The sequence below is a fragment of the Scyliorhinus torazame genome, chromosome 31, assembly GCF_047496885.1.
Source record: "Scyliorhinus torazame isolate Kashiwa2021f chromosome 31, sScyTor2.1, whole genome shotgun sequence".
Taxonomy (NCBI): Eukaryota; Metazoa; Chordata; class Chondrichthyes; order Carcharhiniformes; family Scyliorhinidae; genus Scyliorhinus; species Scyliorhinus torazame.
In genome coordinates this window covers 23,253,817-23,270,729 of record NC_092737.1, presented here as the reverse complement: position 1 = coordinate 23,270,729, position 16,913 = coordinate 23,253,817, and the positions used below count along the sequence as shown (strand labels likewise).

Sequence of the window (16,913 nt, the reverse complement as noted above, 5' to 3'; positions counted from 1 at the left end):
ACTGACACACTCCCCGGGGACGCCCTGTAAATACTGACACACTCCCCGGGGACTCCCTGTAAAAACTGACACACTCCCCGGGGACTCCCTGTAAAAACTGACACACTCCCCGGGGACCCCCTGTAAATACTGACACATTCCCCGAGGACCCCCTGTAAATACTGACACACTCCCCGGAGACCCCCTGTAAATACTGACACACTCCCCGGGGACCCCCTGTAAATACTGACTCAATCCCCGGGACCCCCTGTAAACACTGACACACTCCCCGGAGACCCCCTGTAAATACCGACACACTCCCCGGGGACCCCCTGTAAATACTGACTCAATCCCCGGGACCCCCTGTAAATACTGACACACTCCCCGGGACGCCCTGTAAATACTGACACACTCTCCGGGACGCCCTGTAAAAACTGGCACACTCCCCAGGGACCCCCTGTAAATACTGACACACTCCCCGGGGACCCCCTGTAAATACTGACACACTCCCCGGAGACCCTGTAAATACTGACACACTCCCCGGGGACCCCATGTAAACACTGACACACTCCCCGGGGACCCCCTGTAAATACTGACACACTCCCCGGGGACCCCCAGTAAATACTGACACACTCCCCGGGGACCCCCTGTAAATACTGACACACAATCCGGGGTCTCCGTGTAAATACTGACACACTCCCCGGGGACCCCATGTAAACACTGACACACTCCCCGGGGACCCCCTGTAAATACTGTCACACTCCCCGGAGACCCCCTGTAAATACTGACACACTCCCGGGGACCCCATGTAAACACTGACACACTCCCCGGGGACCCCCTGTAAATACTGTCACACTCCCCGGAGACCCCCTGTAAATACTGACACACTCCCCGAAGACACCCTGTAAATACAGACGCACTCCCCGGGACCCCCTGTAAATACTGACACACTCGCCGGGGACCCCCGGTAAATACTGACACCCTTCCCGGAGACCACCTGATAAAACTGACACTCTCCCCGGGGGCTCCTCATGTAAAAACTGACACACTCCCCGGAGACGCCCTGTAAATAATGTCCCACTCCGCGGGGACCGCCTGTAAATACTGACAGACTCCCCGGGACCCCCAGTAAATACTGACACACTCCCCAGAACTCCCGGTAAATACTGACACACTCCCCCTGAGCCCCTGTAAATACTGACACACTCCCCGGGGACCTCCTGCAAATACTGACCCACTCCCCGGGACCCCCCTGTAAATACTGACACACTCCCCGGGACCTCGTGTAAATACTGACACACTCCCCGGGACCCCCTGTAAATACTGACACACTCCCACGGGGACCCTGTAAATACTGACACACTCCCCGGAACGCCCTGTAAATATTGACACACTCCCCGGGGACTCCCTGTAAATACTGACATACTCCCCGGGACCCCCTGTAAATACTGACACACTTCCCGGAACCCCCTGTAAATACTGACACACTCCCCGGAGACCCCCTGTAAATACTGACACACTCCCCGGGGACCCCCTGTAAATACTGACACACTCCCCGGAGACCCCCTGTAAATACTGACACACTCCCCGGAGACCCCCTGTAAATACTGACACACTCCCCGGGGACCCCCTGTAAATACTGACACACTCCCCGGGACGCCCTGTAAATACTGACACACTCTCCGGGACGCCCTGTAAAAACTGGCACACTCCCCAGGGACCCCCTGTAAATACTGACACACACCCCGGGGTCTCCGTGTAAATACTGACACACTCCCCGGGGACCCCATGTAAACACTGACACACTCCCCGGGGACCCCCTGTAAATACTGTCACACTCCCCGGAGACCCCCTGTAAATACTGACACACTCCCGGGGACCCCATGTAAACACTGACACACTCCCCGGGGACCCCCTGTAAATACTGTCACACTCCCCGGAGACCCCCTGTCAATACTGACACACTCCCCGAAGACACCCTGTAAATACAGACGCACTCCCCGGGACCCCCTGTAAATACTGACACACTCGCCGGGGACCCCCGGTAAATACTGACACCCTTCCCGGAGACCACCTGATAAAACTGACACTCTCCCCGGGGGCTCCTCATGTAAAAACTGACACACTCCCCGGAGACGTCCTGTAAATAATGTCCCACTCCCCGGGGACCGCCTGTAAATACTGACAGACTCCCCGGGACCCCCAGTAAATACTGACACACTCCCCAGAACCCCCGGTAAATACTGACACACTCCCCCTGAGCCCCTGTAAATACTGACACACTCCCCGGGTACTCCCTGTAAATGCTGACACACTCCCCGGGGATTCCTTGCAAATACTGACACACTCCCCGGGACGCACTGTAATTACTGACACACTCCCCGGGGACTCCCTGTAAATACTGACACACTCCCCCAGAGACCCCCTGTAAATACTGGCACACTCCCCGGGGACTCCTTGTAAATACTGACACACTCCCCGGGACGCCCTGTAAATACTGACACACGCCCCGGGGACATGTAAAAACTGACACACTCCCCCCGGGAGCCCCTGTAAATATTGACACACTCCCCGGGGCTCCCTGTAAATATTGACACACTCCCCGGGGCTCCCTGTAAATACTGACACACTCCCCGGGGCTCCCTGTAAATACTGACACACTCCCCGGGACGCACTGTAAATACTGACACACTCCCCGGGGACGCCCTGTAAATACTGACACACTCCCCGGGGACTCCCTGTAAAAACTGACACACTCCCCGGGGACTCCCTGTAAAAACTGACACACTCCCCGGGGACCCCCTGTAAATACTGACACATTCCCCGATGACCCCCTGTAAATACTGACACACTCCCCGGAGACCCCCTGTAAATACTGACACACTCCCCGGGGACCCCCTGTAAATACTGACTCAATCCCCGGGACCCCCTGTAAATACTGACACACTCCCCGGGACGCCCTGTAAATACTGACACACTCTCCGGGACGCCCTGTAAAAACTGGCACACTCCCCAGGGACCCCCTGTAAATACTGACACACACCCCGGGGTCTCCGTGTAAATACTGACACACTCCCCGGGGACCCCATGTAAACACTGACACACTCCCCGGGGACCCCCTGTAAATACTGTCACACTCCCCGGAGACCCCCTGTAAATACTGACACACTCCCGGGGACCCCATGTAAACACTGACACACTCCCCGGGGACCCCCTGTAAATACTGTCACACTCCCCGGAGACCCCCTGTAAATACTGACACACTCCCCGAAGACACCCTGTAAATACAGACGCAGTCCCCGGGACCCCCTGTAAATACTGACACACTCGCCGGGGACCCCCGGTAAATACTGACACCCTTCCCGGAGACCACCTGATAAAACTGACACTCTCCCCGGGGGCTCCTCATGTAAAAACTGACACACTCCCCGGAGACGCCCTGTAAATAATGTCCCACTCCGCGGGGACCGCCTGTAAATACTGACAGACTCCCCGGGACCCCCAGTAAATACTGACACACTCCCCAGAACTCCCGGTAAATACTGACACACTCCCCCTGAGCCCCTGTAAATACTGACACACTCCTCGGGTACTCCCTGTAAATGCTGACACACTCCCCGGGGATTCCTTGCAAATACTGACACACTCCCCGGGACGCACTGTAATTACTGACACACTCCCCGGGGACTCCCTGTAAATACTGACACACTCCCCCTGAGACCCCCTGTAAATACTGGCACACTCCCCGGGGACTCCTTGTAAATACTGACACACTCCCCGGGACGCCCTGTAAATACTATCACACGCCCCGGGGACATGTAAAAACTGACACACACTCCCCGGGGCTCCCTGTAAATATTGACACACTCCCCGGGGCTCCCTGTAAATACAGACACACTCCCCGGGGCCCCTGTAAATACTGACACACTTCCCGGGGACCCCCAGTAAATACTGACAAACTCCCCGGGGAACCCCCTGTAAACACTGACACACTCCCGGGGACCCCATGTAAATACTGACACACTCCCCGGTGACCCCCTGTAAATACTGACACACTCCCCGTGGACCCCCTGTAAATACTGACACACTCCCCGGGGACCCCATGTAAACACTGACACACTCCCTGGGGACCCCCTGTAAACACTGACACACTTCCGGGGACCCCATGTAAACACTGACACACTCCCCGGTGACCCCCTGTAAATACTGTCACAATCCCCGGGACCCCCTGTAAATACTGACACACTCCCCGGGGACACCCTGTAAATACTGACACACTCCCGGGGACCCCCTGTAAATATTGACACACTCCCCGGGGCTCCCTGTAAATACAGACACACTCCCCGGGGCCCCTGTAAATACTGACACACTTCCCGGGGACCCCCAGTAAATACTGACAAACTCCCCGGGGAACCCCCTGTAAACACTTACACACTCCCGGGGACCCCATGTAAATACTGACACACTCCCCGGTGACCCCCTGTAAATACTGACACACTCCCCGGGGACCCCCTGTAAATACTGACACACTCCCCGGGGACCCCATGTAAACACTGACACACTCCCCGGGGACCCCCTGTAAACACTGACACACTCCCGGGGACCCCATGTAAACACTGACACACTCCCCGGTGACCCCCTGTAAATACTGTCACAATCCCCGGGACCCCCTGTAAATAATGACACACTCCCCGGGGACCCCCTGTAAATACTGACACACTCCCCGGGGACCCCCTGTAAATACTGACACACTCCCCGGGGACCCCCTGTAAATACTGACACACTCCCCCGGGGACCCCCTGTAAACACTGACACACTCCCGGGGACCCCCTGTAAATATTGACACACTCCCCGGGGCTCCCTGTAAATACAGACACACTCCCCGGGGCCCCTGTAAATACTGACACACTTCCCGGGGACCCCCAGTAAATACTGACAAACTCCCCGGGGAACCCCCTGTAAACACTGACACACTCCCGGGGACCCCATGTAAATACTGACACACTCCCCGGTGACCCCCTGTAAATACTGACACACTCCCCAGGGACCCCCTGTAAATACTGACACACTCCCCGGGGACCCCATGTAAACACTGACACACTCCCCGGGGACCCCCTGTAAACACTGACACACTCCCGGGGACCCCATGTAAACACTGACACACTCCCCGGTGACCCCCTGTAAATAATGTCACAATCCCCGGGACCCCCTGTAAATGCTGACACACTCCCCGGGGACCCCCTGTAAATACTGACACACTCCCCGGGGACCCCATGTAAACACTGACACACTCCCCGGGGACCCCCTGTAAATACTGACACATTCCCCAGGACGCCCTGTAAATACTGACACACTCCCCAGGACGCCCTGTCAATACTGACACACTCCCCGGGACGCCCTGTAAATACTGACACACTCCCCCGGGACCTCCCTGTAAATACTGACACACTCCCCGGGCACCCCCTGTAAATACTGACACACTCCCCGGGGACCCCCTGTAAATTCTGACACACTCCCCGGGGACCCCCTATAAATACTGACACTCTCCCCGGGGACTCCCTGTAAATACTGACTCACTCCCCGGGGACCCCCCTGTAAATACTGACACACTCCCGGGGACTCCCTGTAAATACTGACACACTCCCCGGGGAACCCCTGTAAATACTGACACACTCCCCGGGGACATGTAAAAACTGACACACTCCCCCCGGGAGCCCTGTAAATACTGACACACTCCCCGGGGACGCCCTGTAAATACTGACACACTCCCCGGGGGATCCCCTGTAAATACTGACACACTCCCCGGTGACTCCCTGTAAAAACTGACACACTCCCCGGGGACTCCCTGTAAAAACTGACACACTCCCCGAGGTCTCTGTGTAAATACTGACACACTCCTCTGGGACTCCCTGTAAATACTGACACACTCCCCGGAGACACCCTGTAAATACTGACACACTCCCCGGGGACACCCTGTAAATACTGACACACTCCCGGGGACCCCATGTAAATACTGACACACTCCCCGGGGACCCCGTGTAAATACTGACACACTCCCCGGCGACCCCCTGTAAATACTGACTCACTCCCCGGGGACTCCCGGTAAATACTGACACACTCCCCGGGACCCCCTGTAAATACTGACGCACGCCTCGGAACCCCCGGTAAATACTGACACACTCCCATGGGACCCCCTGTAAATACTGACACACTCCCCGGGGACCCCCTGTAAATACTGACACACTCCCCGGGGACCTCCTGTAAAAACTGACACACTCCCCGGGGACCCCCTGTAAATATTGACACACTCCCCGGGGACCCCCTGTAAAAACTGACACACTCCCCGGGGACCTCCTGCAAATACTGACACACTCCCCGGGGACCCCCTGTAAAAACTGACACACTCCCCGAGGACCCCCTGTAAATACTGACACACTCCCCGGGGACCCCCTGTAAAAACTGACACACTCCCCGAGGACCCCCTGTCAATACTGACACACTCCCCGGGGACCCCCTGTAAAAACTGACACACTCCCCGAGGACCCCCTGTAAATACTGACACACTCCCCGGAGACCCCCTGTAAATACTGACACACTCCCCGGGGACCCCCTGTAAATACTGACTCAATCCCCGGGACCCCCTGTAAACACTGACACACTCCCCGGAGACCCCCTGTAAATACCGACACACTCCCCGGGGACCCCCTGTAAATACTGACTCAATCCCCGGGACCCCCTGTAAATACTGACACACTCCCCGGGACGCCCTGTAAATACTGACACACTCTCCGGGACGCCCTGTAAAAACTGGCACACTCCCCAGGGACCCCCTGTAAATACTGACACACTCCCCGGGGACCCCCTGTAAATACTGACACACTCCCCGGAGACCCTGTAAATACTGACACACTCCCCGGGGACCCCATGTAAACACTGACACACTCCCCGGGGACCCCCTGTAAATACTGACACACTCCCCGGGGACCCCCAGTAAATACTGACACACTCCCCGGGGACCCCCTGTAAATACTGACACACACCCCGGGGTCTCCGTGTAAATACTGACACACTCCCCGGGGACCCCATGTAAACACTGACACACTCCCCGGGGACCCCCTGTAAATACTGTCACACTCCCCGGAGACCCCCTGTAAATACTGACACACTCCCGGGGACCCCATGTAAACACTGACACACTCCCCGGGGACCCCCTGTAAATACTGTCACACTCCCCGGAGACCCCCTGTAAATACTGACACACTCCCCGAAGACACCCTGTAAATACAGACGCACTCCCCGGGACCCCCTGTAAATACTGACACACTCGCCGGGGACCCCCGGTAAATACTGACACCCTTCCCGGAGACCACCTGATAAAACTGACACTCTCCCCGGGGGCTCCTCATGTAAAAACTGACACACTCCCCGGAGACGCCCTGTAAATAATGTCCCACTCCGCGGGGACCGCCTGTAAATACTGACAGACTCCCCGGGACCCCCAGTAAATACTGACACACTCCCCAGAACTCCCGGTAAATACTGACACACTCCCCCTGAGCCCCTGTAAATACTGACACACTCCCCGGGGACCTCCTGCAAATACTGACCCACTCCCCGGGACCCCCCTGTAAATACTGACACACTCCCCGGGACCTCGTGTAAATACTGACACACTCCCCGGGACCCCCTGTAAATACTGACACACTCCCACGGGGACCCTGTAAATACTGACACACTCCCCGGAACGCCCTGTAAATATTGACACACTCCCCGGGGACTCCCTGTAAATACTGACATACTCCCCGGGACCCCCTGTAAATACTGACACACTTCCCGGAACCCCCTGTAAATACTGACACACTCCCCGGAGACCCCCTGTAAATACTGACACACTCCCCGGGGACCCCCTGTAAATACTGACACACTCCCCGGAGACCCCCTGTAAATACTGACACACTCCCCGGAGACCCCCTGTAAATACTGACACACTCCCCGGGGACCCCCTGTAAATACTGACACACTCCCCGGGACGCCCTGTAAATACTGACACACTCTCCGGGACGCCCTGTAAAAACTGGCACACTCCCCAGGGACCCCCTGTAAATACTGACACACACCCCGGGGTCTCCGTGTAAATACTGACACACTCCCCGGGGACCCCATGTAAACACTGACACACTCCCCGGGGACCCCCTGTAAATACTGTCACACTCCCCGGAGACCCCCTGTAAATACTGACACACTCCCGGGGACCCCATGTAAACACTGACACACTCCCCGGGGACCCCCTGTAAATACTGTCACACTCCCCGGAGACCCCCTGTCAATACTGACACACTCCCCGAAGACACCCTGTAAATACAGACGCACTCCCCGGGACCCCCTGTAAATACTGACACACTCGCCGGGGACCCCCGGTAAATACTGACACCCTTCCCGGAGACCACCTGATAAAACTGACACTCTCCCCGGGGGCTCCTCATGTAAAAACTGACACACTCCCCGGAGACGTCCTGTAAATAATGTCCCACTCCCCGGGGACCGCCTGTAAATACTGACAGACTCCCCGGGACCCCCAGTAAATACTGACACACTCCCCAGAACCCCCGGTAAATACTGACACACTCCCCCTGAGCCCCTGTAAATACTGACACACTCCCCGGGTACTCCCTGTAAATGCTGACACACTCCCCGGGGATTCCTTGCAAATACTGACACACTCCCCGGGACGCACTGTAATTACTGACACACTCCCCGGGGACTCCCTGTAAATACTGACACACTCCCCCAGAGACCCCCTGTAAATACTGGCACACTCCCCGGGGACTCCTTGTAAATACTGACACACTCCCCGGGACGCCCTGTAAATACTGACACACGCCCCGGGGACATGTAAAAACTGACACACTCCCCCCGGGAGCCCCTGTAAATATTGACACACTCCCCGGGGCTCCCTGTAAATATTGACACACTCCCCGGGGCTCCCTGTAAATACTGACACACTCCCCGGGGCTCCCTGTAAATACTGACACACTCCCCGGGACGCACTGTAAATACTGACACACTCCCCGGGGACGCCCTGTAAATACTGACACACTCCCCGGGGACTCCCTGTAAAAACTGACACACTCCCCGGGGACTCCCTGTAAAAACTGACACACTCCCCGGGGACCCCCTGTAAATACTGACACATTCCCCGAGGACCCCCTGTAAATACTGACACACTCCCCGGAGACCCCCTGTAAATACTGACACACTCCCCGGGGACCCCCTGTAAATACTGACTCAATCCCCGGGACCCCCTGTAAATACTGACACACTCCCCGGGACGCCCTGTAAATACTGACACACTCTCCGGGACGCCCTGTAAAAACTGGCACACTCCCCAGGGACCCCCTGTAAATACTGACACACACCCCGGGGTCTCCGTGTAAATACTGACACACTCCCCGGGGACCCCATGTAAACACTGACACACTCCCCGGGGACCCCCTGTAAATACTGTCACACTCCCCGGAGACCCCCTGTAAATACTGACACACTCCCGGGGACCCCATGTAAACACTGACACACTCCCCGGGGACCCCCTGTAAATACTGTCACACTCCCCGGAGACCCCCTGTAAATACTGACACACTCCCCGAAGACACCCTGTAAATACAGACGCAGTCCCCGGGACCCCCTGTAAATACTGACACACTCGCCGGGGACCCCCGGTAAATACTGACACCCTTCCCGGAGACCACCTGATAAAACTGACACTCTCCCCGGGGGCTCCTCATGTAAAAACTGACACACTCCCCGGAGACGCCCTGTAAATAATGTCCCACTCCGCGGGGACCGCCTGTAAATACTGACAGACTCCCCGGGACCCCCAGTAAATACTGACACACTCCCCAGAACTCCCGGTAAATACTGACACACTCCCCCTGAGCCCCTGTAAATACTGACACACTCCTCGGGTACTCCCTGTAAATGCTGACACACTCCCCGGGGATTCCTTGCAAATACTGACACACTCCCCGGGACGCACTGTAATTACTGACACACTCCCCGGGGACTCCCTGTAAATACTGACACACTCCCCCTGAGACCCCCTGTAAATACTGGCACACTCCCCGGGGACTCCTTGTAAATACTGACACACTCCCCGGGACGCCCTGTAAATACTATCACACGCCCCGGGGACATGTAAAAACTGACACACACTCCCCGGGGCACCCTGTAAATATTGACACACTCCCCGGGGCTCCCTGTAAATACAGACACACTCCCCGGGGCCCCTGTAAATACTGACACACTTCCCGGGGACCCCCAGTAAATACTGACAAACTCCCCGGGGAACCCCCTGTAAACACTGACACACTCCCGGGGACCCCATGTAAATACTGACACACTCCCCGGTGACCCCCTGTAAATACTGACACACTCCCCGTGGACCCCCTGTAAATACTGACACACTCCCCGGGGACCCCATGTAAACACTGACACACTCCCTGGGGACCCCCTGTAAACACTGACACACTTCCGGGGACCCCATGTAAACACTGACACACTCCCCGGTGACCCCCTGTAAATACTGTCACAATCCCCGGGACCCCCTGTAAATACTGACAAACTCCCCGGGGACCCCCTGTAAATACTGACACACTCCCGGGGACCCCCTGTAAATATTGACACACTCCCCGGGGCTCCCTGTAAATACAGACACACTCCCCGGGGCCCCTGTAAATACTGACACACTTCCCGGGGACCCCCAGTAAATACTGACAAACTCCCCGGGGAACCCCCTGTAAACACTTACACACTCCCGGGGACCCCATGTAAATACTGACACACTCCCCGGTGACCCCCTGTAAATACTGACACACTCCCCGGGGACCCCCTGTAAATACTGACACACTCCCCGGGGACCCCATGTAAACACTGACACACTCCCCGGGGACCCCCTGTAAACACTGACACACTCCCGGGGACCCCATGTAAACACTGACACACTCCCCGGTGACCCCCTGTAAATACTGTCACAATCCCCGGGACCCCCTGTAAATACTGACACACTCCCCGGGGACCCCCTGTAAATACTGACACACTCCCCGGGGACCCCCTGTAAATACTAACATACTCCCCGGGGAACCCCCTGTAAATACTGACACACTCCCCGGGGACCCCCTGTAAATACTGACACACTCCCCCGGGGACCCCCTGTAAACACTGACACACTCCCGGGGACCCCCTGTAAATATTGACACACTCCCCGGGGCTCCCTGTAAATACAGACACACTCCCCGGGGCCCCTGTAAATACTGACACACTTCCCGGGGACCCCCAGTAAATACTGACAAACTCCCCGGGGAACCCCCTGTAAACACTGACACACTCCCGGGGACCCCATGTAAATACTGACACACTCCCCGGTGACCCCCTGTAAATACTGACACACTCCCCAGGGACCCCCTGTAAATACTGACACACTCCCCGGGGACCCCATGTAAACACTGACACACTCCCCGGGGACCCCCTGTAAACACTGACACACTCCCGGGGACCCCATGTAAACACTGACACACTCCCCGGTGACCCCCTGTAAATAATGTCACAATCCCCGGGACCCCCTGTAAATGCTGACACACTCCCCGGGGACCCCCTGTAAATACTGACACACTCCCCGGGGACCCCATGTAAACACTGACACACTCCCCGGGGACCCCCTGTAAATACTGACACATTCCCCAGGACGCCCTGTAAATACTGACACACTCCCCAGGACGCCCTGTCAATACTGACACACTCCCCGGGACGCCCTGTAAATACTGACACACTCCCCCGGGACCTCCCTGTAAATACTGACACACTCCCCGGGCACCCCCTGTAAATACTGACACACTCCCCGGGGACCCCCTGTAAATTCTGACACACTCCCCGGGGACCCCCTATAAATACTGACACTCTCCCCGGGGACTCCCTGTAAATACTGACTCACTCCCCGGGGACCCCCCTGTAAATACTGACACACTCCCGGGGACTCCCTGTAAATACTGACACACTCCCCGGGGAACCCCTGTAAATACTGACACACTCCCCGTGGACATGTAAAAACTGACACACTCCCCCCGGGAGCCCTGTAAATACTGACACACTCCCCGGGGACGCCCTGTAAATACTGACACACTCCCCGGGGGATCCCCTGTAAATACTGACACACTCCCCGGTGACTCCCTGTAAAAACTGACACACTCCCCGGGGACTCCCTGTAAAAACTGACACACTCCCCGAGGTCTCTGTGTAAATACTGACACACTCCTCTGGGACTCCCTGTAAATACTGACACACTCCCCGGAGACACCCTGTAAATACTGACACACTCCCCGGGGACACCCTGTAAATACTGACACACTCCCGGGGACCCCATGTAAATACTGACACCCCCCCCAAGGACCCCGTGTAAATACTGACACACTCCCCGGCGACCCCCTGTAAATACTGACTCACTCCCCGGGGACTCCCGGTAAATACTGACACACTCCCCGGGACCCCCTGTAAATACTGACGCACGCCTCGGAACCCCCGGTAAATACTGACACACTCCCATGGGACCCCCTGTAAATACTGACACACTCCCCGGGGACCCCCTGTAAATACTGACACACTCCCCGGGGACCTCCTGTAAAAACTGACACACTCCCCGGGGACCCCCTGTAAATATTGACACACTCCCCGGGGACCCCCTGTAAAAACTGACACACTCCCCGGGGACCTCCTGCAAATACTGACACACTCCCCGGGGACCCCCTGTAAAAACTGACACACTCCCCGAGGACCCCCTGTAAATACTGACACACTCCCCGGGGACCCCCTGTAAAAACTGACACACTCCCCGAGGACCCCCTGTCAATACTGACACACTCCCCGGGGACCCCCTGTAAAAACTGACACACTCCCCGAGGACCCCCTGTAAATACTGACACACTCCCCGGGGACTCCCTGTAAATACTGACATACTCCCCGGGGACCCCTGTAAATACTGACACACTCCCCGGGGACTCCCTGTAAATACTGACACACTCCCCGGGATCCCCTGTAAATACTGACACACTCCCCGGAACCCCCGGTAAATACTTATACACTTCCGCGATCCAGTGTAAATACTGACACACTCCCCGGGGACCCCCTTATAAATATTGACACACTCCCATGGGGACCTCATGTAAAAACTGACAGCCACCCCGGGGATCCCCTGTAAATACTGACACACTCCCCGGGGACCCTGTAAATACTGAAACACTGCCCTGGACCCCCAGTAAATACTGACACACTCCCCGGGGACTCCCTGTAAATACTGACACACTCCCCGGGGACCCCCTGTAAATACTGACACTCTCCCCGGGGTCCCACTGTAAATACTGACACACTCCCTGGGGAGCCCCTGTAAATACTGACACACTCCCCGGGACCCCCTGTAAATACAGACACACTCCCCGGGACCCCCCTGTAAATACTGACACACTCCCCGGGACCCCCTGTAAATACTGACACACTCCCCGGGACGCCCTGTAAATACTGACGCACTCCCCGGAACCCCCGGTAAATACTGACACACTCCCATGGGACCCCCTGTAAATACTGACACACTCCCCGGGGACCCCCTGTAAATACTGACACACTCCCCGGGGACCTCCTGTAAATACTGACACACTCCCCGGGGACCCCCTGTAAAAACTGACACTCTCCCCGGGGACCCCCTGTAAATACTGACACACTCCCCGGGGACCTCCTGCAAACAAAGAACAAAGAACAAAGAAATGTACAGCACAGGAACAGGCCCTTCGGCCCTCCAAGCCCGTGCCGACCATACTGCCCGACTAAACTACAATCTTCTACACTTCCTGGGTCCGTATCCTTCTATTCCCATCCTATTCATATATTTGTCAAATACTGACCCACTCCCCGGGACCCCCCTGTAAATACTGACACACTCCCCGGGACCTCGTGTAAATACTGACACACTCCCCGGGACCCCCTGTAAATACTGACACACTCCCACGGGGACCCTGTAAATACTGACACACTCCCCGGAACGCCCTGTAAATATTGACACACTCCCCGGGGACTCCCTGTAAATACTGACATACTCCCCGGGACCCCCTGTAAATACTGACACACTTCCCGGAACCCCCTGTAAATACTGACACACTCCCCGGGGACCCCCTGTAAATATTGACACACTCCCCGGGGACACCCTGTAAATACTGACACACTTTCCGGGGACACCCTGTAAATACTGACACACTCCCCGGGGACTCCCTGTAAATACTGACACACTCCCCGGGGACCCCCTGTAAATACTGACACACTCCCCAGGGGGACTCCCTGTAAAAACTGACACACTCCCCGGGGACACCCTGTAAATACTGACACACTCCCCAGGGGGACTCCCTGTAAATACTGACACACTCCCCGGGTATCCCCTGTAAATACTGACACACTCCCCGGGGTCCCCCTGTAAATACTGACACACTCCCCGGGTTCCCCCTGTAAATACTGACACACTCCCCAGGGACCCCCTGTAAATACTGACACACTCCCCGGGGACCCCCTGTAAATACTGACACACTCCCCGGAGACCCCCTGTAAATACTGACACACTCCCCGGGACCCCCTGAAAATACTGACACACTCCCCGGGGACCCCCTGTAAATACTGACACACTCCCCGGGACCCCCTGTAAATACTGACCCACTCCCCGGGACCCCCTGTAAATACAGACATACTCCCCGGGGACCCCCCTGTAAATACTGGCACATCCCCGGGACGCCCTGTAAATACTGACACACTCCCCGGGGACCCCCCTGTAAATACTGACACACTCCCCGGGGACCCCCTGTAAATACTGACACACTCCCCGGGGATCCCCTGTAAATACTGACACACTCCCCGGGGACTCCCTGTAAATACTGACTCACACCCCGGGGACTCCCTGTAAATACTGACTCACTCCCCGGGGACTACCTGAAAATACTGACACACTCCCCGGGGACCCCCCTGTAAATACTGACTCACTCCCCGGGGACCCTAAAAAACTGAGACATCCCCGGGGACCACCCTGTAAATACTGACACACTCCCCAGGGGGACTCCCTGTAAAAACTGACACACTCCCCGGGGACACCCTGTAAATACTGACACACTCCCCAGGGGGACTCCCTGTAAATACTGACACACTCCCCGGGTATCCCCTGTAAATACTGACACACTCCCCGGGGTCCCCCTGTAAATACTGACACACTCCCCGGGTTCCCCCTGTAAATACTGACACACTCCCCAGGGACCCCCTGTAAATACTGACACACTCCCCGGGGACCCCCTTTAAATACTGACACACTCCCCGGAGACCCCCTGTAAATACTGACACACTCCCCGGGACCCCCTGAAAATACTGACACACTCCCCGGGGACCCGCTGTAAATACTGACACACTCCCCGGGACCCCCTGTAAATACTGACACACTCCCTGGGGACCCACTGTAAATACTGACACACTCCCCGGGGACCCCCTGTAAATACAGACACACTCCCCGGGGACCCCCCTGTAAATACTGGCACACTCCCCGGGACGCCCTGTAAATACTGACACACTCCCCGGGGACCCCCCTGTAAATACTGACACACTCCCCGGGGACCCCCTGTAAATACTGACACACTCCCCGGGGATCCCCTGTAAATACTGACACACTCCCCGGGGACTCCCTGTAAATACTGACTCACTCCCCGGGGACCCGCCTGTAAATACTGACACACTCCCCGGGGACCCCCTGTAAATACTGACACACTCCCCGGGGAACCCCCTGTAAATACTGACACACTCCCCGGGGACCCCCTGTAAATACTGACACACTTCCCCGGGACCCCCTGTAAATACTGACACACTCCCCGGGGAACCCCCTGTAAATACTGACACACTCCCCGGGGACCCCCTGTAAATACTGACACACTCCCCGGGGACCCCCTGTAAATACTGACACAATCCCCGGGGACTCCCTGTAAATACTGACACACTTCCCGGGGACTCCTGTAAATACTGACTCACTCCCCGGGGACCCCCTGTAAATACTGACACACTCCCCGGGGACCCCCTGTAAATACTGACACACTCCCCGGGGAACCCCCTGTAAATACTGACACACTCCCCGGGGACCCCCTGTAAATACTGACACACTCCCCGGGGACCCCCTGTAAATACTGACACAATCCCCGGGGACTCCCTGTAAATACTGACACACTTCCCGGGGACTCCTGTAAATACTGACACACTCACCCGGGGACCCTAAAAAACTGACACACTCCCCGGGGACTACCTGAAAATACTGACACACTCCCCGGGGACCCCCCTGTAAATACTGACTCACTCCCCGGGGACCCTAAAAAACTGACACACTCCCCGGGGACCCCCCTGTAAATACTGACACACTCCCCGGGGACTCCCTGTAAATACTGACACACTCCCCGGGGACCCCCCTGTAAATACTGACTCACTCCCCGGGGACTCCCTGTAAATACTGACTCACTCCCCGGGGACCCTAAAAAACTGACACACTCCCCGGGGACCCCCCTGTAAATACTGACACACTTCCCGGGGACTCCTGTAAATACTGACACACTCCCCGGGGCCTCCCTGAAAATACTGACTCACTCCCCGGGGACCCCCTGTAAATACTGACACACTCCCCGGGGACGCCCTGTAAATACTGACACACTCCCCGGGGACACCCTGTAAATACTGACACACTCCCCGGGGACTCCCTGTAAATACTGACACACTCCCCCCGGGGACCCCCTGTAAATACTGACACACTCCCCGGGGACCCCCCTGTAAATACTGACACACTACCCCCGGGGACCCCCAGTAAATACTGACACACTCCCCGGGGACCCCCC

At 56.9% G+C, this 16,913-nt stretch overlaps 1 protein-coding gene across 1 annotated transcript in view; it reads right to left on the bottom strand.

Moving 5' to 3' along the window:
- LOC140404761 (neuroligin-4, X-linked-like) overlaps nucleotides 1–16,913 on the bottom strand; it is a 1,287,888-nt gene that overhangs the window by 452,961 nt on the left and 818,014 nt on the right.